The 19,264-nt window shown below is 40.5% G+C and overlaps 1 protein-coding gene across 1 annotated transcript in view; it reads right to left on the bottom strand.

Annotated features, from left to right (window-relative positions):
* Positions 1-18,734, bottom strand: part of YEATS2 (YEATS domain containing 2) — a 109,248-nt gene extending 90,514 nt beyond the window's left edge. The window contains exon 1 of the mRNA XM_082840147.1: positions 18,589-18,734. The gene's annotated coding sequence lies outside the window, so the exon portion shown is untranslated. The remainder of the gene's footprint in view (positions 1-18,588) is intronic.
* Positions 18,735-19,264: the final 530 nt, after the last annotated feature.

The following is a 19,264-nucleotide window of genomic DNA, read 5'->3' on the forward strand; positions in this document are numbered from 1 at the left end:
AAGACATGGGGAAGGGAAAGGGTAAGCTGGGACTAAGTGAGAGAGTGGCATGGACATATATACACTACCAAATGCAAAATAGAAAGCTAGTGGGAAGCAGCTGCATAGCACAGGGAGATCAGCTCGGTGCTCTGTGACCGCCTAGAGGGGTGGGATAGGGAGGGTGGAAGGGTGGGAGGGAGGGAGACGCAGGAGGGAAGAGATATGGGGATATATGTATAGCTGATTCACTTTGTTATGAAGCAGAAACTAACACACCATTGTAAAGCAATTATACTCCAATAAAGATGTTAAAAAAAAAAAAAAACTCCATCCTAGTTATTCTAAGCCAGGTCTTATACACAAAACCCAGTCTACCATAGTCCCCCCCTTATCTGTGGGGGATACGTTCCAAGACCCCAGTGGATGCCTGAAACAAAGAACAGTAATGAACCCTGTCTTCTGTTCATCTTTCACCACAAATTTAATGCCTTTTCCATCTTAACTAGGTACTCTTCACACACTGTAGCCATAAATTTTGCAATATGAGGTGTGAAAAAAAAAAACTAGCACGAATTTGTTTTTCCTTCTTGACAATTTCACAGATGGAAGATTCGTCTGTAAGGCAGATCTTAGCAACCTCAGCATACAACTTTTTTCTTTCCTTATTAACTTTCACCTTTTCACCTAAAGGAAGCACTTTACGGCTTCTCTTTGGCATATCTGAATTGCCAGCATAACCACTCTTTCACTGTGGTGCCATTATTAAGTAAAATAAGGATGACTTGAACATGAGCACTGATACCTCAACAGTTGATGTGATACCAAGATGGCTACTAAGTGACTAACGGGCAGAATACACAGGACAAAGGGATGATTCACATCCCAGGTGGGACAGAACTGGGATGGCACGAGATTTCATCATGTTAACTCAGAATGGTGAGAAATTTAAAACTTCTGTCTGGATAAACAACAAGGTCCTACTGTATAGCACAGCGAACTATATTCAATATCCTGTGATAAACCATAACAGAAAAGAATATGAAAAAGAAGAACGTATACATACGTATAACTGAATCAATTTGCTGTACAGCAGAAATTAACACAAATCAACTAAACTTCAATAAAATAAATTTTAAAAAAGAGATCAGGAGAGGTGGAGTCAAGATGGCGTACTAGGAGGACGCAGAATGCCTGCCTCCTCACAACTAGGGCACCTACCAGGCACCAGTGGGGGACCACAGACACCGAAGGGGACAGGAGGAACCCCCAGCAACCAGGTAGGACATGCGGCATGGGGGGGAGTGAAGGCAGAGGAGAAATGGAGGCAGGAGGGGACTGGCTCCCCAGAGGGGAGGCTAGGGGAGGGGAAGGGATCCCACGCCAGAAGGGGGAAATTGGGGAAGTGATGGGAGGGCAGAGGATCAAAAGGGAGTGTGGCCAGGTTTCCCCTGTCCACTTGGACCCCCAGGAACCTGCTGAGATCCTGGGCCTGATCCTCTGCCCACCTAGGCCCCCTCCAGCCGTGCGGGTCCTGAGGGAGTGGGAGGGATGGAAAGGGGAGCAAAGGTAAGGCCGGACCTCCGGGACCGGCATCCCTGAGAGGCGGCTGGGATAGGGGAGGAGTTCCTACACCCAGAGGGACCCACCCACGGTTAGGGGGCCAGCGGTGACGGGGGAGGCCCTGGGGGAGAGGGTTGGGGAGGGGCACGGTGTAACAGAAGGGAACGGGGCCAGAGCTTTCCCTGTCCACTTAGGCACCAGGAAGCCTGTTGGGCTCCTGGGCCTAATCCTCTGTCCTCAGAGCCTCCTTCCTGCTGTGCAGAACCCAAGCCCCACACCACACCCCCACCCTGGGCCCCACCTCTACACTCGGAGTCCCCCTCCAACACTCGGGGCCTAAACCCCACCCCCACACCCTCACTCAGTGCCCTACCTCCAAACTCCAGGGAACTCCACATTCCAGAGGCCCTCCTTTCCACGTGCTGCCTCTCCCCTTCTGCACAGGTCCTGAGCAGAGAACCGGACCCAGGCTTGAACGGTGCCTCGCCTAGGCCCCGCCCCATGCTCAAATGTCACCGCCCCCACTGGCCTAGGTCCCGCCCCACCCTAAACCCCGCCCCTGCCTAAGTTCCACCCCCACCTAAATTCCGCCCCCAAAGCCAAGGCTTTTTTCTTTTTTTTTTTGTTTTCTTTTCTGTTTTCCTCTTTTAGATTGGGTTTCTGTTTTACCTTGTTGATTCATTGTTCTTGATTCTTTTATATTTTTATTTTTCCTAATAAATCTTTTATTTCTCTAACTTTATTTTATTCTTTATATTTTGTTAGTGATCCCTCCTTTTGACTTGTTCCCCCCCTTTTCTTTTTTCTGTTGTGGTTTTCTTTTACCTTGTTGCAGTTGTCTCAATTATAGTTTTATTTCTACTAATACATTTTTTATCTTTCGAATTTTATTTTGTTTTTTATTCTTGATATTGTACTGCTCCTCTTCTTCTTTCTTTCTTCCCTTTTTTTTTTTAACCATGCCACGAAGCTTGTGGGATCTTGGTTCCCAGTCTGGAGGTCGGGCCCGAGCTCCTGTGGTGGGAGTTCTGAGTCCAAACCGCTGGACTAACAGAGAACCTCAGACCCCAGGGAATATCAATCGGAGTGAGGTCTCCCAGAGGTCCTCACCTCAGCACCAAGACCCAGCTCTATCCAGCTGCCTGCAAACTCCAGGGCTGGACATCTCGGACCAAATGACCAGTAGACAGGAATACAGCACCACCCAACAACAACAAAAAAAATATGAAACAAAAAAATACATTACAGACGAAGAAGATAAAAACCTACAAGACCAAATAAATGAAGACAAAATGGGCAACACACCCGAAAAAGAATTCAAAGTAATGACAGTAAAGATGATTCAAAATCTCGGAAACAGAACAGAGAAAATGCAAGAAACATTTAACAAGGATCTAGAAGAACTAAAGAGCAAACAGTGATGAACAGCACAATTACCGAAATTAAAAATACTCTAGAAAGAATAACAGAATAACTGGGGCAGAAGAACAGATAAGTGAGCTGGAAGATAAAATGGTGGAAATAACTGCCAGGGAGCAGAATAAAGAAAAACGAATGAAAAGAATTGAGGACAGTCTCAGAGACCTCTGGGACAACATTAAACGCACCAACATTCGAATTATAGGGGTCCCAGAAGAAGAGAAAAAGAAGGGGTCTGAGAAAATATTTGAAGAGATTACAGTTGAAAACTTCCCTAACATGGGAAAGGAAACAGTCAGTCAAGACCAGAAAACACAGAGTCCCATACAGGATAAACTCAAAGAGAAACACACCAAGACACACATTAATCAAGCTATCAAAAATTAAATACAAAGAAAAAATATTAAAAGCAGCAAAGGAAAAGCAACAAATAACATGTAAGGGAATATCCGTAAGGTTCACAGCTGATTTTTCAGCAGAAACTCTGCAAGCCAGAAGGGAGTGGCAGGACATATTTAAAGTGCTGAATGGGAAAAACCTACAACCAAGATTACCCAGCAAGGATCTCATTCAGATCTGATGGAGAAATTAAAACCTTTACAGATAAGCAAAAGTTAAGAGAATTCAGCACCACCAAACCAGCTTTACAGCAAATGCTAAAGGAACTTCTCTAGGTAGGAAACACATGAGAAGGAAAAGATTTACAAAAACAAACCAAAAACAATTAGAAAACAGTAATAGGAACACATACATCAATAATTTCCTTAAATGTGAATGGATTAAATGCTCCAACCAAAAGACGTAGACTGGCTGAATAGATACAAAAACAAGACCAATACACATGCTGTCTACAAGAGACCCACTTCAGACCTAGCTAGGGACACATACAGATTGAAAGTGAGGGGATGGAAAAAGATATTCCATGCAAATAGAAATCAAAAGAAAGCTGGAGTAGCAATTCTAATATCAGACAAAATAGACTTTAAAATAAAGACTATTATAAGAGACAAAGAAGGACACTATGTAATGATCAAGCGATCAATACACGAAGGAGATAAAACAATTGTAAATATTTAGGCACCCAACATAGGAGCACCTCAATACATAAGGCAAATGCTAACAGCCATAAAAGGGGAAATCGACAGTAACACAATAATAGTAGGTAACTTTAACACCCCACTTTCACCAAAGGACAGATCATCCAAAATGAATATAAATAAGGAAACACAAGCTTTAAATGACACACTAAACAAGATGGACTTAATTGATATTTATAGGACATTCCATCCAAAAACAACAGAATACACTTTCTTCTCAAGTGCTCATGGAACATTTTCCAGGACAGACCATATCTTGGGTCACAAATCAAGGCTTGGTAAATTTAAGAAAACTGAAATCATATCAAGTATCTTTTCCGACCAAAACGCTGTGAGACTAGAAATCAATTACAGGAAAAAAACAGTAAAAAACACAAATACATGGAGGCTAGATAATACGCTACTAAATAACTAAGAGATCACTGAAGAAATCAAAGAGGAAAGCAAAAAATACCTAGAAACAAATGACAAGGAAAACACGATGGCCCAAAACCTATGGGATGCAGCAAAAGCAGTTCTAAGAGGGAAGTTTATAGCAATACAATCTTACCTCAAGAAACAAGAAACATCTCAAATAAACAAGCTAACCTTACACCTAAAGCAATTAGAGAAAGAACAAAAAAAAACCCAAAGTTAGCAGAAGGAAAGAAATCATAAAGATAGATCAGAAATAAATGAAAAAGAAATGAAAGAAACAATAGCAAAGATCAATAAAACTAAAAGCTGGTTCTTTGAGAAGATAAACAAAATTGATAAACCATTAGCCAGACTCATCAAGAGAAAAAGGGAGAAGACGTAAATCAACAGAATTAAAAATGAAAAAGTAAACTGACACTGCAGAAATACAAAGGGTCATGAGAGATTACTACAAGCAACTCTATGCCAATAAAATGGACAACCTGGAAGAAATGGACAAATTCTTAGAAAGCACAACCTTCCAAGACTGAACCAGGAAAAAATAGAAAATATAAACAGACCAATCACAAGCACTGAAAATGAAACTGTGATTAAAAATCTTCCAACAAACAAAAGCCCAGGACCAGATGGCTTTACAGGCGAATTCTATCAAACATTCAGAGAAGAGCTAACACCCATCCTTCTCAAACTCTTCCAAAATACAGCAGAGGGAGGAATACTCCCAAACTCATTCTACGAGGCCACCATCATCCTGATACCAAAACCAGACAAAGATGTCACAAAAAAACTATAGGCCGATATCTCTGATGAATATAGATGCAAAAATCCTCAACAACATACTGGCAAACAGAATCCAACAGCACATTAAAAGGATCATACACCACGATGAAGTGGGATTTATCCCAGGAATGCAAGATTCTTCAATATATGCAAATCATTCAATGTGATACACCATATTAACATATTGAAGGATAAAAACCGTATGATAATCTCAATAGATGCAGAAAAAGCTTTTGACAAAATTCAATACCCATTTATGATAAAATCTCTCCAGAAAGTAGGCATATAGGGAAACTACCTCAACATAATAAAGGCCATATATGACAAACCCACAGCTAACATCATTCCCAATGGTGAAAACATGAAACCATTTCTTCTAAGATCAGGAACAAGACAAGGTTGCCCACTCTCACCGCTATTATTCAACATAGTTTTGGAAGTTTTAGCCACAGCAATCAGAGAAGAAAAGGAAATAAGAAGAATCCAAATAGGAAAAGAAGTAAAACTGTTACTGTTTGCAGATGACATGATACTATACATAGAGAATCCTAAAGATGCTACCAGAAAACTGCTAGAGCTAATCAATGAATTTGGTAGAGTAGCAGGATACAAAATTAATGCACAGAAATCTCTTGCATTCCTATACACTAATGATGACAAATCTGAAAGAGAAATTAAGGAAACACTCCCATTTACCACTGCAGCAAAAAGAATAAAATACCTAGGAATAAACCTACTTTAGGAGACAAAAGACCTGTATGCGGAAAACTATAGGACACTGATGAAAAAAATTAAAGATGATACAAACTGATGGAGAGAGATATTATGTTCTTGGATTGAAAAAATCAACATTGTGAAAATGACTCTACTACCCAAAGCAATCTACAAATTCAGTGTAACCCCCAACAAACTACCAATGGCATTTTTCACAGAACTAGAACAAAAAATTTCACAATTTGTATGGAAATGCAAAAGACCCCAAATAGCCAAAACAACCTTGAGAAAGAAAAACGGAGCTGGAGGAATCAGGCTCTTGGATTTCAGACTATACTACAAACCTACAGTAATCAAGACAGTATGGTACTGGCACAAAAACAGAAATATAGATCAGTGGAACAGGATGGAAAGCCCAAAGATAAACCCACCCACATATGGTCACCTTATCTTTAATAAAGGAGGCAAGAATATACAATGGTGAAAAGACAGCCTCTTCAATAAGTGGGGCTGGGAAAACTGGACAGCTACATGTAAAAGAATGAAATTAGAACACTCCCTAACACCATACACAAAAACAAACTCAAAATGGATTAAAGACCAGACACTATAAGTGTAAGGCCAGACACTATAAAACTCTTAGAGGAAAACATAGGCAGAACACTCTATGACATAAATCACAGAAACATCCTTTTTGACCCACCTCCTAGAGAAATGGAAATAAAAACAAACAAATGAGACCTAATGAAACTTAAAAGCTTTTGCACAGCAAAGGAAACCATAAACAAGACGAAAAGACAACCCTCAGAATGGGAGACAATATTTGCCAACTAAGCAACTGACAAAGGATTAATCTCCAAAATTTACAAGCAGCTCATGCAGCTCAATACCAGAAAAACAACCCAATCCAAAAATGGGCAGAAGACCTAAACATTTCTCCAAAGATGATACACAGATTGCCAACAAACACATGAAAAGATGCTCAATGTCACTAATCATTAGAGAAATGCAAATCGAAACTACAATGAGGTATCACCTCTCACTGGTCAGAAAATGGCCATCATCAAAAAATTTACAAACAATAAATGCTGGAGAGGGTGTGGAGAAAAGAGAACCCTCTTGCACTGTTGGTGGGAATGTAAACTGATACAGTCATTACGGAGAACAGTATGGAGGTTCCTTAAAAAACTACAAATAGAACTACCATATGACCCAGCAATCCCACTACTGGGCATATACCCTGAGAAAACAATAATTCAAAAAGAGACATGTACAGTGTTCACTGCAGCACTATTTACAATAGCCAGGACATGGAAGCAACCTAAGTGTCCATCGACAGATGAATGGTTAAAGAAGATGTGGCACATATATACAAGGGAGTATTACTCAGCCATAAAAAGAAACGAAGTTGAGTTATTTGTAGTGAGGTGCATAGAGCTAGAGTCTGTTATACAGAGTGAAGTAAGTCAGAAAGAGAAAAACAAATACTGTATGCTGGGACTTCCCTGGCGGCGCACTGGCTAAGAATCCGCCTGCCAATGCAGGGGACACAGGTTTGAGCCCTGTGTCGGCCAACACAATCACTGTTTCTTCAACCCACCAGGTATGGGAAAAAATAGGTCTTTTAAATAAAAATAGCCACAATTTTACACTGGACCAGAATGGTGGGAAGCTGACAGACGTTGGTCATTTGCATCAAACTGATGTGATCCACTCGGTTGATGTAGCCGTCCCCAGTGTGACATGTAAAGAGGTGAGCAAAATGGGACAGTTAGACAGCTGAGCTCAAAAAAACTGTTTCATTATTTAAGTATTATATATTTCCAGGTCAAAAACACCTACTTTCCTATTATAAATAAAACTGCTTAAGACTACAAAAGTTGCTATATAAGGTCTGTCCCAGGATCCATTCAGGACAGTATTCTGTCTCCAGTCTTACAAAGTAACAAGAAAAAGAGTTTAGGATCAAACAGCTATACTAAATTATGAACGCCCTGCTTCTATCCATTAGTGCAACAACTGGAGAGCTGGCTTTAGGTAGGTTTACCCTTCCTTTACCTGACCTCTTAAACATACTCTTTGTAGACAGACTGAGCTATCTGGGAAGTTTACAGGTTTTGATATATTTACGGTAAATTCTTCTTAAGTTGACAGAAGGTAGGCCATATAACATTCCAGTAACTTCCTTAGAGCCACTTTCAGACAAAAATCACTGGAATTCTCTAAAGTGATAATTCTGACTCATATGACAATCTTGTTGCTTCAGTTGTGACGCCATAAAAGTTTTCTTTCCAAGAGAAGCAAAAAGAGGAAAAAAAAAAGACTTGTCTACAGATAAGGGCTGAAAAGGAAAGAAAGGAACTGGACCAGATCAAGACTGTGTCAAACTCTTGGCCACAGTCACTGAGAATATATAAATTAAGCCAAATTTTGCACACTTCACTAAATAGGGATTTTTTCACTGGAGCTTTCAAACTGACAGTCAATCCTATGGGGATAAGTCTCATGCCTTTCTATCAAGAGCTGAGATTCTAGAAAGAAAACAAGTACCTTAAAACATAAGACATTTTTCAGAAATTTGGTTTTTCTTTAGCAACACTGCCTAATCTAGAAAATCTACATATTTACAAAAATCTACCTATTGATGAAATTTTTCTGGAATTAGATACAGTGATGGTTGTGCAACTTTGTAAATATACTAAAAACAACAAACCAAAAAACCCCCCAAGTATTACACTTTAAAGGAGTGAATTGGTTTTTTACATTGTTTACTCTATTTATTTATTTTTTAACATCTTTATTGGAATATAACTGCTTTACAATGGTGTGTTAGTTTCTGCTGTATAACAAAGTGAATCAGCTATACATATACATATATCCCCATATCTCCTCCCTCTTGCGTCTCCCTTCCACCCTCCCTATCCCACCCCTCTAGGTGGTCACAAAGCACTGAGCTGACCTCCATGTGCTACGCAGCTGCTTCCCACTAGCTATCTATTTAACATTTGGTAGTGTATATATGTCCATGCCACTCTCTCACTTCATCCCAGCTTACCCTTCCCCCTCCCCGTGTCCTCAAGTCTGTTCTCTACATCTGTGTCTTTATTCCTGTCCTGCCCCTAGGTTCTGCAGAACTTTTTTTTTTTTAGATTCCATATATGTGTTAGCATACGGTATTTGTTTTTCTCTTTCTGACTTACTTCACTCTGTATGACAGACTCTAGCTCCATGCACCTCACTACAAATAAATCAATTTTCTTTCTATGGCTGAGTAATATTCCATTGTATATATGTGCCACATCTTCTTTAACCATTCATCTGTTGATGGACACTTCGGTTGCTACCATGTCCTGGCTATTGTAAACAAAGCTGCACTGAACATTGTGGTACATGACTCTTTTTGAATTATGGTTTTCTCAGGGTATATGCCCAGTAGTGGGATTGCTGGGTCGTATGGTAGTTCTATTTTTAGTTTTTTAAGGAACCTTCATCTGTTCTCCATATTGGCTGCATCAACTTACATTCCCACCAACAGTGCAAGAGGGTTCCCTTTTCTCCACACCCTCTCCAGCATTTGTTGTTTGTAGAGTTTTTGATGATGGCCATTCTGACTGGTGTGCGGTGATACCTCATTGTCGTTTTGATTTGCATTTCTCTAGTAATTATCGATGTTGAGCATCTTTTCACATGCCTCTTGGCCATATGTATATCTTCTTTGGAGAAATGTCTATTTAGGTCTTCTGCCCATGTTTGGATTGGGTTGTTTGTTTTTTTGATATTGAGCTGCATGAGCTTAAAGGAGTGAATTTTATGGTATGTGAATTAGAACTCAATAAAGGCATTATAAATAATAACAATGACAAACCCACTATACATTAACCTTAAACAGAAATCTATTTACAGACTACCCTTCCCCAAGTATGCGTGTACATGCTATGTGTACACTTGCAGGAGGGCAAGGCAGTCACCTGGGGAATCAACCTTAGGAAGACCAGTTCCTAATCAACATTTGGAAGACCAGAGGCATGGACTGTTAACACTTTCAAATTTAGTTTTTTAATCAAATGTTTCAGATATTCAGAAAAGGTATAAAATGATCAGCGAGAGGAACACAAGGAGGTTCAAAAGTATTAGTGATTTCCTATGGTTTTTTATTCATTCATTCATTCATTTATTTATTTATGGCTGTGTTGTGTCTTCGTTGCTGCGCACAGGCTTTCTCTAGTTGTGGAGAGCGGGGTCTACACTTCATTGTGACGCACGGGCTTAGTTGCTCGGCAACATGTGGGATATTCCCGGACCAGGGCTCGAACCCATGTCCCCTGTGTCAGCAGGCGGATTCTTAACCACTGTGCCACCAGCGAAGTCCGACTGATCTATTTCTTAAAGCTGGGTGATAGCTAAGTAGGTATTTGTTACTTTATTATTATTCTTTAAAACATACCTCCTTATTATATGTGCTCTTTAATATACATATGATGTATTTCATAATTTTTAAAAACAAAACTTAAAAGAAATTATGTACGTTCATACTATGGAATAAATCAGTTCCACTGTAATGTGACATATGCATTTCTAAAAATCACCACGCTGTATAAAATTGCATAACAAAAACCACAAGGCTTATAGGAAAAATGGGTTTGGGCCCAACACTCAAAAATTTTATCAGTGACATTAAGAAAAAAAGGGAATCAAATAAAAAAAGGAATCTAATATTGTAAAAATGGCAGCACAGTTCTACACATTAAATGGTTAAGAAATACCTACGTGTGACAATAAACTTGGAAGTTTGCCTTGAAAAAGACCTCAAGTTTGCTTGTGGAAGTGGGCATTGAAAAGTTACAGCTTGCTGAGTTACCTTGAAGTGGTAATGAGGCTAATCTGAAATCAACAGAAAAGTGTAACACCAGATGTGGATGGGTGTGGCTCATAACACAGCAAACTGAGGTTGCTGGAGGATGTCTGAGGTGTGTGCCTGCGTGTGGCTTGTGTATTTTTGCCATGGCTCAATTCAGCAGGTGCCATTTTCTGCATTCACCTAGCATTTCTTGCAGATGAAATCACGCATGAGCGAATGTGAAATTCACGTTATACTCAAAATAGTTCCCTATTATATCAATTGCACTGGAACATATTCATGTTTTCATATAGCAAAAATGTTCTGCAATGTAGCCATTAAAAAGAATGTGTTGATATGGAAATACCTCTAAAATAAATTGTAAAGTGAACAAAAGCCAAGGTGCAGATGGTGTGTATACTTTGATTCTTTCTGTGTAAACTAGGGGAAAGAGCAGAGAAACCCAAAAATATGCGGGTAGATGCCTGTGTAGGTTTTTCTGGAAGAAAGGATAAAAAATGATTTAACAACAGTTGCCTCTGGGTAGTGGTTTTGCATTTCATTTTATTCCTGACTACAATGTTTGAATTTTCTAACCATGTACATGCATTATTTGGGGGAGGAAAATGCCAAAAGGGTTTATGTCTCTTTCTGTTTTCTTCTTACTTCTCTATATGTTTAAAAGACACAACTACAGAGAATGTGAAACAACTGGAACTTTCATGCATTGGTGGTGGGAATGCAAAATGGTAAACCACTTTGGAAAACAGCTTGGGAGTTTCTTAAAAAAAATTAAAAATTCCCTACCATATGACCCAGCCATTCCACTCCTAGGTATTACCCAAGAGAAATAAAAGCCTATGTCCATACAAAAACACAAACATTCACAGCAATGTTATTTGTAATAGTCAAAAACTAAAAACAACCCAAATGTCCATTAGTAGGCAAATGGGTAAACAAATTGCGATATAGCCATACAATAGAACATACTCTTCAATAAAAAAGAATTAACCAGGGACTTCCCTGGTGGCACAGTGGTTAAGAATCTGCCTGCCAATGCAGGGGAGACGGGTTCAAGCCCTGGTCCAGGAAGATCCCACATGCCACGGAGTAACAAAGCCCGTGAGCCACAACTACTGAGCCTGCGCTCTAGAGCCTGTGAGCCACAACTACTGAAGCCTGTGTGCCACAACTACTGAGCCCACATGCCACAACTACTGAAGCCCGTGCTCCACAACAAGAGAAGCCACCGCATTAAGAAGCCCGCGCACTGCAGCAAAGAGTAGCCCCCGCTCAACGCAATTAGAGAAAGCCCGCGCATAGCAACAAAGACCCAAGGCAGCCATAAATAAATAAATAAATAAACTTAAAAAATAAAATAAAAAAGAATTAACCAATACATGCAGCAACATGAATTAATTTCAAAATGATGCTGAGTGAAAGAAGTCAGCTTAAGAAAAAAGTATATACTACAATGGTAACATTTATACAAAATGCAAACTAGTCTATAGTGACAGAAACCTGATCAGTGGTTGTTGTGGTATGGGGCAATGATGGGGAAGGGAGAGAGAAGGATCGCAAAGGGGCATTAGAAAAATTGGGGGGATGATGCATATGTTTACTATCTTGATTGTGGTGATGTTTTCACAGATGCATAAATATGTCATAACTTATCAAATTATACACTTTATATATGTGCAGATTGTGGTATGCCAACTGTACCTCAATGAAGCAATCTAAACACACACACAGCTATTAAATATAGACTGTCAAAAAACGTATAAAGAATACACAATGGTGGGCTTCCCTGGTGGCGCTGTGATTAAGAATCCGCCTGCCAATGCAGGGCACACGGGTTTGAGCCCTCATCTGGGAAGCTCCCACATGCCACGGAGCAACTAAACCAGTGCGCCACAACTACTGAGCCTGTGCTCTAGAGACCGCGAGCCACAACTACTGAGCCTGTAGGCCTAGAGTCCTTGCTCCGCAACAAGAGAAGCCACCACGATGAGAAGCCCAGGTACCACAATGAAGAGTAGCCCCCGCTCGTCCCAACTAGAGAAAGCCCGCGTGCAGCAACGAAGACCCAATGCAGCCAAAAATATATAAATAAAATAAATTTTAAAATATAAAAAGAATACACAATGGGAGCCCTCATACATTGTTGGTGGAAATGTAAAATGGTGCAACTGCTGTGGAAAACAGTTTGGCAGTTCCTCAAAAAGTTAAACACAGAATTACTATGTGACCTAGCAATTCCACACCCAGGTATACATTCAAAAGAACTAAAAACGTATGTCCACAAAAAAACTTGTATGTATGTGAATGTTCATAACAACATTATTCACAATAGTGAAAAAAAATGGAAGCAACTCAAATGTCAATTGATGATTGGATAAACAAAATGTGATATAATCATACAACGTATTATTAAGCAATAAAAAAGAATAAAGTACCAACACATGCTACAACACCAATCAACTTTGAATATATCATGCTAATTAAGTGAAAGAAGCCAGACACAAAAGGCCACATGTTACATGATTATATTTCTATGAAATGTCCAGAAACAGGTAACTCCATAGACACAGAAAGTGGCTGCCAGGGGATGAGGGGAGGAGGGAACTGGGACTGACTGCAAATATGTATGGGGTTTCTTTCTGGAATCATGAAAATGTTATGGAATTAGATGGTAGTAATGGTTGTACAACCTTGTGAATATACTAAAAAAACCACTGAATTATACACTTTAAAATGGTGAATTCTATCTTATGTGAATTATGTCTCAACGAATAAGTATACACTCAAATAAACTAAATTAGTTTAAAAAAACAAAATAAATAACAATCATCAACATATCCACAACTCTGTAAGTAAAAACATTATGAATAAAGTTGAAGCTCCTGCTCCTTGGCATTCTGGTCACCGCCAGCCTTCATTACCACCACATAACAGGTCTCTCCCCACACTTACCCCAAGCTCACTCTTCAGCTAAACAGAATAAACAATCGTTGGTTAGGAGAACTAGTTCTTCTACCTCTCCCTGCCTACATTCATCAAAGTTCACATGCTTGAACTTCTCCTAATTACCTTCCAACGGGTTCACATTTCATCCCTAACTTCTCTCTGCTTACTGAAATGCTATTCATCCTTCAAGAATCAAAATAAATTCTAATTCATCCATGAAGTGCACCCCAGCCTTCAAAAGTTTTTTTTCTAACTCCCACAGAACAGATGCTATAGAAACAATCTGCTTCATAAGTCTTGTTTTCTATGAGGGAAAAGTGCACCAATGCTGACCCTCACCCTCCATTCAGTGGCAGTGTAGAAAACAGACTGAAAGGGGGGCAGGTTTAGTTAAAAGCAAGGAGGTGGGGGCCACTTTAAGGAGATGGCAATGAAGAATTCTATTCTGCATGAGCAAATGAGAAGAGAAGAGGATCAAGTATTTCTTGGAATCTATACTAAGGAAATACTCTCAAGACTGGTGATATACATCATACATGGGCTGTAGTTAACAGATCTACAACTTAAATATTAGTTCTCCACTTTCTATATATTTAGAATATAATAAAAAACTTCATAATAAAAAACTGGAAATAGTCCATAGCAAATTACAGTGTATCCATTGAATGACTATAAAGGAATTTTAATATGGGAAGATATGTAGAAAACCCTAAAGATTCCACCAAAAAACTGGTAGAATAAATTAATTCAGCAAAGTAGCAGGATACCAAGTCATCACATAAAACTCAGTTACATTTCTATACACAAACAATGAACAATCTGAAAAGGAAATTACAAAAATATTTCTATTTATAATAGCATCAAAAAGAATAAAATACTTAGGAACTAACCAAGAAGGTAAAAGATATATACAATGAAAACTACAAAATATTGCTGAAAGAAATTAAAGAAGACAAATAAATGGTAACACATCCCATTTTCATGGACTGGAAGATCTAATACTGTTAAAAAGTCAATAATACCCGAAGCCATCTACAAAGTCAATGCAATACCTACTGAAATCTCAATGACATTTTTTGCAGAAATAGAAAAACCCATCCCAAAATTCATATGGAATCTCAAGGGACCCTGAATAACCAAAACAATCTTGAAAAAGAACAAAACTGGAGGACTCACACTTCCTGATTTCAAAACTTACTAGAAGCTACAGTAATCAAAACAGCGTGGTACTGGCATAACACAGATATATAGACCAATGGAATAAAATAGCCCAAAAATTAACTCTTGCATATATGCTCAAATGATCTTTGGCAAGGGTGCCAAGACCATTTAATGGGGAAAAATCAGTCTTTTCAACAAATAGTGCAGGAAAACTAGATATCTATGTGCAAAAAAATGAATTTGGACCCTTAACTAATGCCAGGTACAAAAATTAACTCAAAATGGATCAAAGACCTAAACACAAAACTTAGAACTCGATTCAAAATGGGCAAAGGATTTGAATTGATATTTCTCCAAAGATATACAAATGGTCAATAAGCACATGAAAAGATATTAAACATCACTAATATTAGGGAAGTACAAATCAAAAACACAATGAAATATCATCTCACAGCCATTAGCATGGCTACTTTAGAAAAACAAAACAAAAAGCAGAAGAGTGTTAGCAAGGATGTGAAGAAACTGGAACCCTCGTGCATTGGTGGTGGGACTATAAAATGGTGCAGCCACTATGGAAAACAGTGTGGCGCTTCCTCAAAAAATTAAAAATAGAATTACTGTATGATCCAGCAATTCCACTTCTGTGTAAATACCCCCAAAGAACTGAAAGCAGGGACTCAAACCGGTATCTGGGCACCCACATTCCTAGGAGCATTATTCACATGAGCCAAAAGATGGAAACAACTCAATTGTTCATCAACAGATGAATGAAAAGATAAAATGTGATATATACATACACTGGAATATTATCCAGCCTTTAAAAAGGAAGGAAATTGAGACATATGCTACAACATGGATGAACCTTCAGTACATTATGCTAAGTAAAATAAGCCAGTGACAAAAAGACAACTGCTGACTGAATCCACTTATATGAGGTACTCAAACTAGTCAAAATCATAGAGACAGAAAGCAGAATGGTGATTGCCAATAGCTGTGGGTAAGGAAAAATGAGAAGTTTAGAGTTTCTGTTTTACAAGATGACAAGAGTTGTGGAGACGGATCGTGGTGATGGCTGCATGATGATATAAATGTATTTAATACCACTGAACTGTACACTTAAAAATGGTTACAGTGGTAAATTTTACGTTATGTGTATTTTACTACACCTGAAAAAAAGTATACGTAGGAGTTAAATGGTAAATATGCTTTTTCCATTATTAACCATGCCCTTCCTGATGGAGCACAGGTAATAAACTCAATTTATTCCCAGGGGGTGGGGAATGGCGACACACATAAGGGGGCAAATTCTGTAAGCTCTGTATCAGGCTACATATTTTTAGTATCTAGATAATTCTCGACAATTAGAAAGTCAATCAGGAAAAGACAAACACAAATAAAAAGACGCACAAAGGGCAGGAACAGAAATTCACAAATGGCCAATAAATGTGAAAAAATGTTCAAACATACTAGTAATCAAGGAATGAAACATTAAAGACACAATTTTTCATCTATTAAATTTAGTTTGGGGGGAGATGAAAATAAGGTGTCTTGAACAAGGGGCACTTGTTTCTAATTCACACTCATTGTCTTCACTTCCCCACTCCCATTCAATTACTCCCATCTGTTTCTACCTCCTACTTCTAGTACTCTGGATAATAATACCAATGACCAAACTAATAACCTCTGCGTTGCCAAATCCAAGTAAGCAACTCATTAAACATCTCAGAAGCACTGACGGACCAAGCCTCCATCATCCAGAAACTTCTCTCTTGTGGCTTCCATGACACCAGTCTCCTGCTTTTTTCTCTTACCTCGCTGGCTGTTTCTTCTGTCCTGTGCCCATCTTTTTCCTCTATAAGATTTCCAAGCATTATAGTGCCTGAGGCTCACTCAATTTTCACTTCTCTACACTCTTTCCCTAAGTGATCACAGGTAGTCCTATAACTTTGAATATCATCTATATACTGAGTACTCCCAAATTTTTATCTCCAGCTCTAGGTTCTCTTCTGGAAGCTCCAAACCTGTACATCCAACTGCTTCCTCAACATACCAACTTCATATCTAATATACATTTCAAATTTAATACACCCAAAACAGAACTCATGATTTCTCCCACCTCAAATTTCTCTCTTCCATTCTTCTCAGCGAATGCTGCCATCTACTCAAAGTTGCTCAAAACAAGTATCAAAAAGCAAAGAGTTCTCCCTTTCACCAATCTATTTCCAAGTCTTGTTCATTCTACCTCCAAAATATTTGTTAATCTTTCTACTTACTCTTCTCCATCCCCACAATCATGGACCTAGTCCAAGGTACTGTAAACTAACCGATCTTCTAGCTTCCGCTCTTGCCCTCTTCCTCCGCCCAGCAGATTATGCTACTTTCCTTCTTACAGCCTTCAAAAGAGTTCTCATAAAAACTAAATTCCGGGCTTCCCTGGTGGCGCAGTGGTTGAGAGTCCGCCTGCCGATGCAGGGGACGCGGGTTCGTGCCCCGGTCCGGGAAGATCCCACATGCCGCGGAGCGGCTGGGCCCGTGAGCCATGGCCACTGAGCCTGCGCATCTGGAGCCTGTGCTCCGCAACGGGAGAGGCCACAACAGTGAGAGGCCCGCGTACCGCAAAAAAAAAAAAAAAAAAAACTAAATTCCTAAGAATGGCTTCACCTGCTCCTATCTTTGAAAGAACATACAAAACCAAAAATATACACTCCATGATAATATCTCTGGACAGTAAAACTATGGGTACTTTTCCTCATTTTTCTTGTATTTTTAAATTTTTCTATGATGAATACCTACTACTTGCTTATTAAGAAAGAGGAAATTATATTGCTGAATACTACATAATATTATATTCTTACATGTTAAGGAGAAAAGGGAATGGAAAATTGTAGTTACAACTCCGTAACTGTTACAAGCTTAAAAGAAAACAGTAGCAAACAAATATCAAAATTCTAAGAATGAGGTGTCAGGGCTGTAGAATTACTGGTGATATTTTCCCTCAACATAATTACATTCACAATAGAAAAAAAAAAGTTATGAGATAAACCTCATTGTCTTCTGCAATCTGGCCGCAACCCACCAAAGCAGCCTTTCACTCCCACCCCGCACTGTCTCACACCTCTGGTGCTTTAACTCGGGCACCATCTCTGGAGTATCCTCCAACCTTTCTAAATCCTACTCATCCTTCACGGTGGAAGGAGACGGTAGGGAAGCCGACAGGTTGGAGAAAGATTCCAGGATTCTTGCTGATAAATCCACAACTTGCCGGTGCTGGGGCCAAATCTCGTCTCCAATCCCATCGCAGGCCACCAGGTTTAACGTGCTAAAAGCTCCCGCCAGTGGGGCCCAGGGGACCCCCATCCCCTCAGAGAGCGCGGTGTCCCTTAAAAAATGACACCCCTCACACACCCAAATTCCGGGTTCCCGCTGCGGAGATTCCCCCGGCACACACACTCACCCCGGACCCAGCCTCCTCCTTCGGATCCTCTCCTCTCGTCAGTCACCCGCCCCCTCCCTCCCTCCCCTCAGCCAGGGTGCCAGCGCGTCCGGCGGGGTGGGGGAAGGGCGCGCACGTGCCCGCGCCGCCCCCGCCCAGACAATGCCCGGGAGAACGGAGCGCGCGCCCGGCGGTCCCATCCCGCTCCCGCCAACACTCACCCTTTTTCCGGGTCTCCGGCTGAAGCGCAGGCCCCGCCGGGCGCCGCGAGAGGGTACGGGGGAGGGGAGGCAGCGGGCCAAGCCCCGCGGAGCCGCCCCGCCACGAGGCCCCAGCGACCCCGGAGCCCGCGGAAGCACACTGCTCAGCAGAGCCCGCCCGACCCGTCCGGCCCGGACGTCACCAGCAAGGGCGGTGGCGACGCGCGCGGTTCCGGGGGCGGAGTTCGCAAGGTTGTGGGCGGGGCCGGGGCGGGGTTGAGGCTGTCCTAGACTCTCACCCCGGGCCGGGACGCGCTGGCCCACACTGCCCAGCCCTGCCCCGCTACCTGGGGAGCATGGGCGCCGGTTCTGGTAAAGGCACCATCATATATTATTTTCCTCCTTAGAGAAAGATGGCGAGTTCCAGCCCAAAGACAGAATATTCATTTTGCCGCCATTTATGAAGCTTCTACAGCAAGGACCACAGTAGCTATGATTTTTGTATGTGTCATCTTGTACCAAGCTTTGTGCTCTGTGCTAGGGATACAAATAACTATAGTTATTACTAACCTATTTTACAGATGCAGAAACTGAGGCTCGGAAAGGTTATCTAGGTCATACAACTAGTGAGTAACAATCCATCGAGTACTGTTTTCCGCCTAAATATCTCTTGAGCCCAACCTTCCCTTTCCTTCTC

Source organism: Leucopleurus acutus, assembly GCF_964270905.1.
Source record: "Leucopleurus acutus genome assembly, chromosome: 5".
Taxonomy (NCBI): Eukaryota; Metazoa; Chordata; class Mammalia; order Artiodactyla; family Delphinidae; genus Leucopleurus; species Leucopleurus acutus.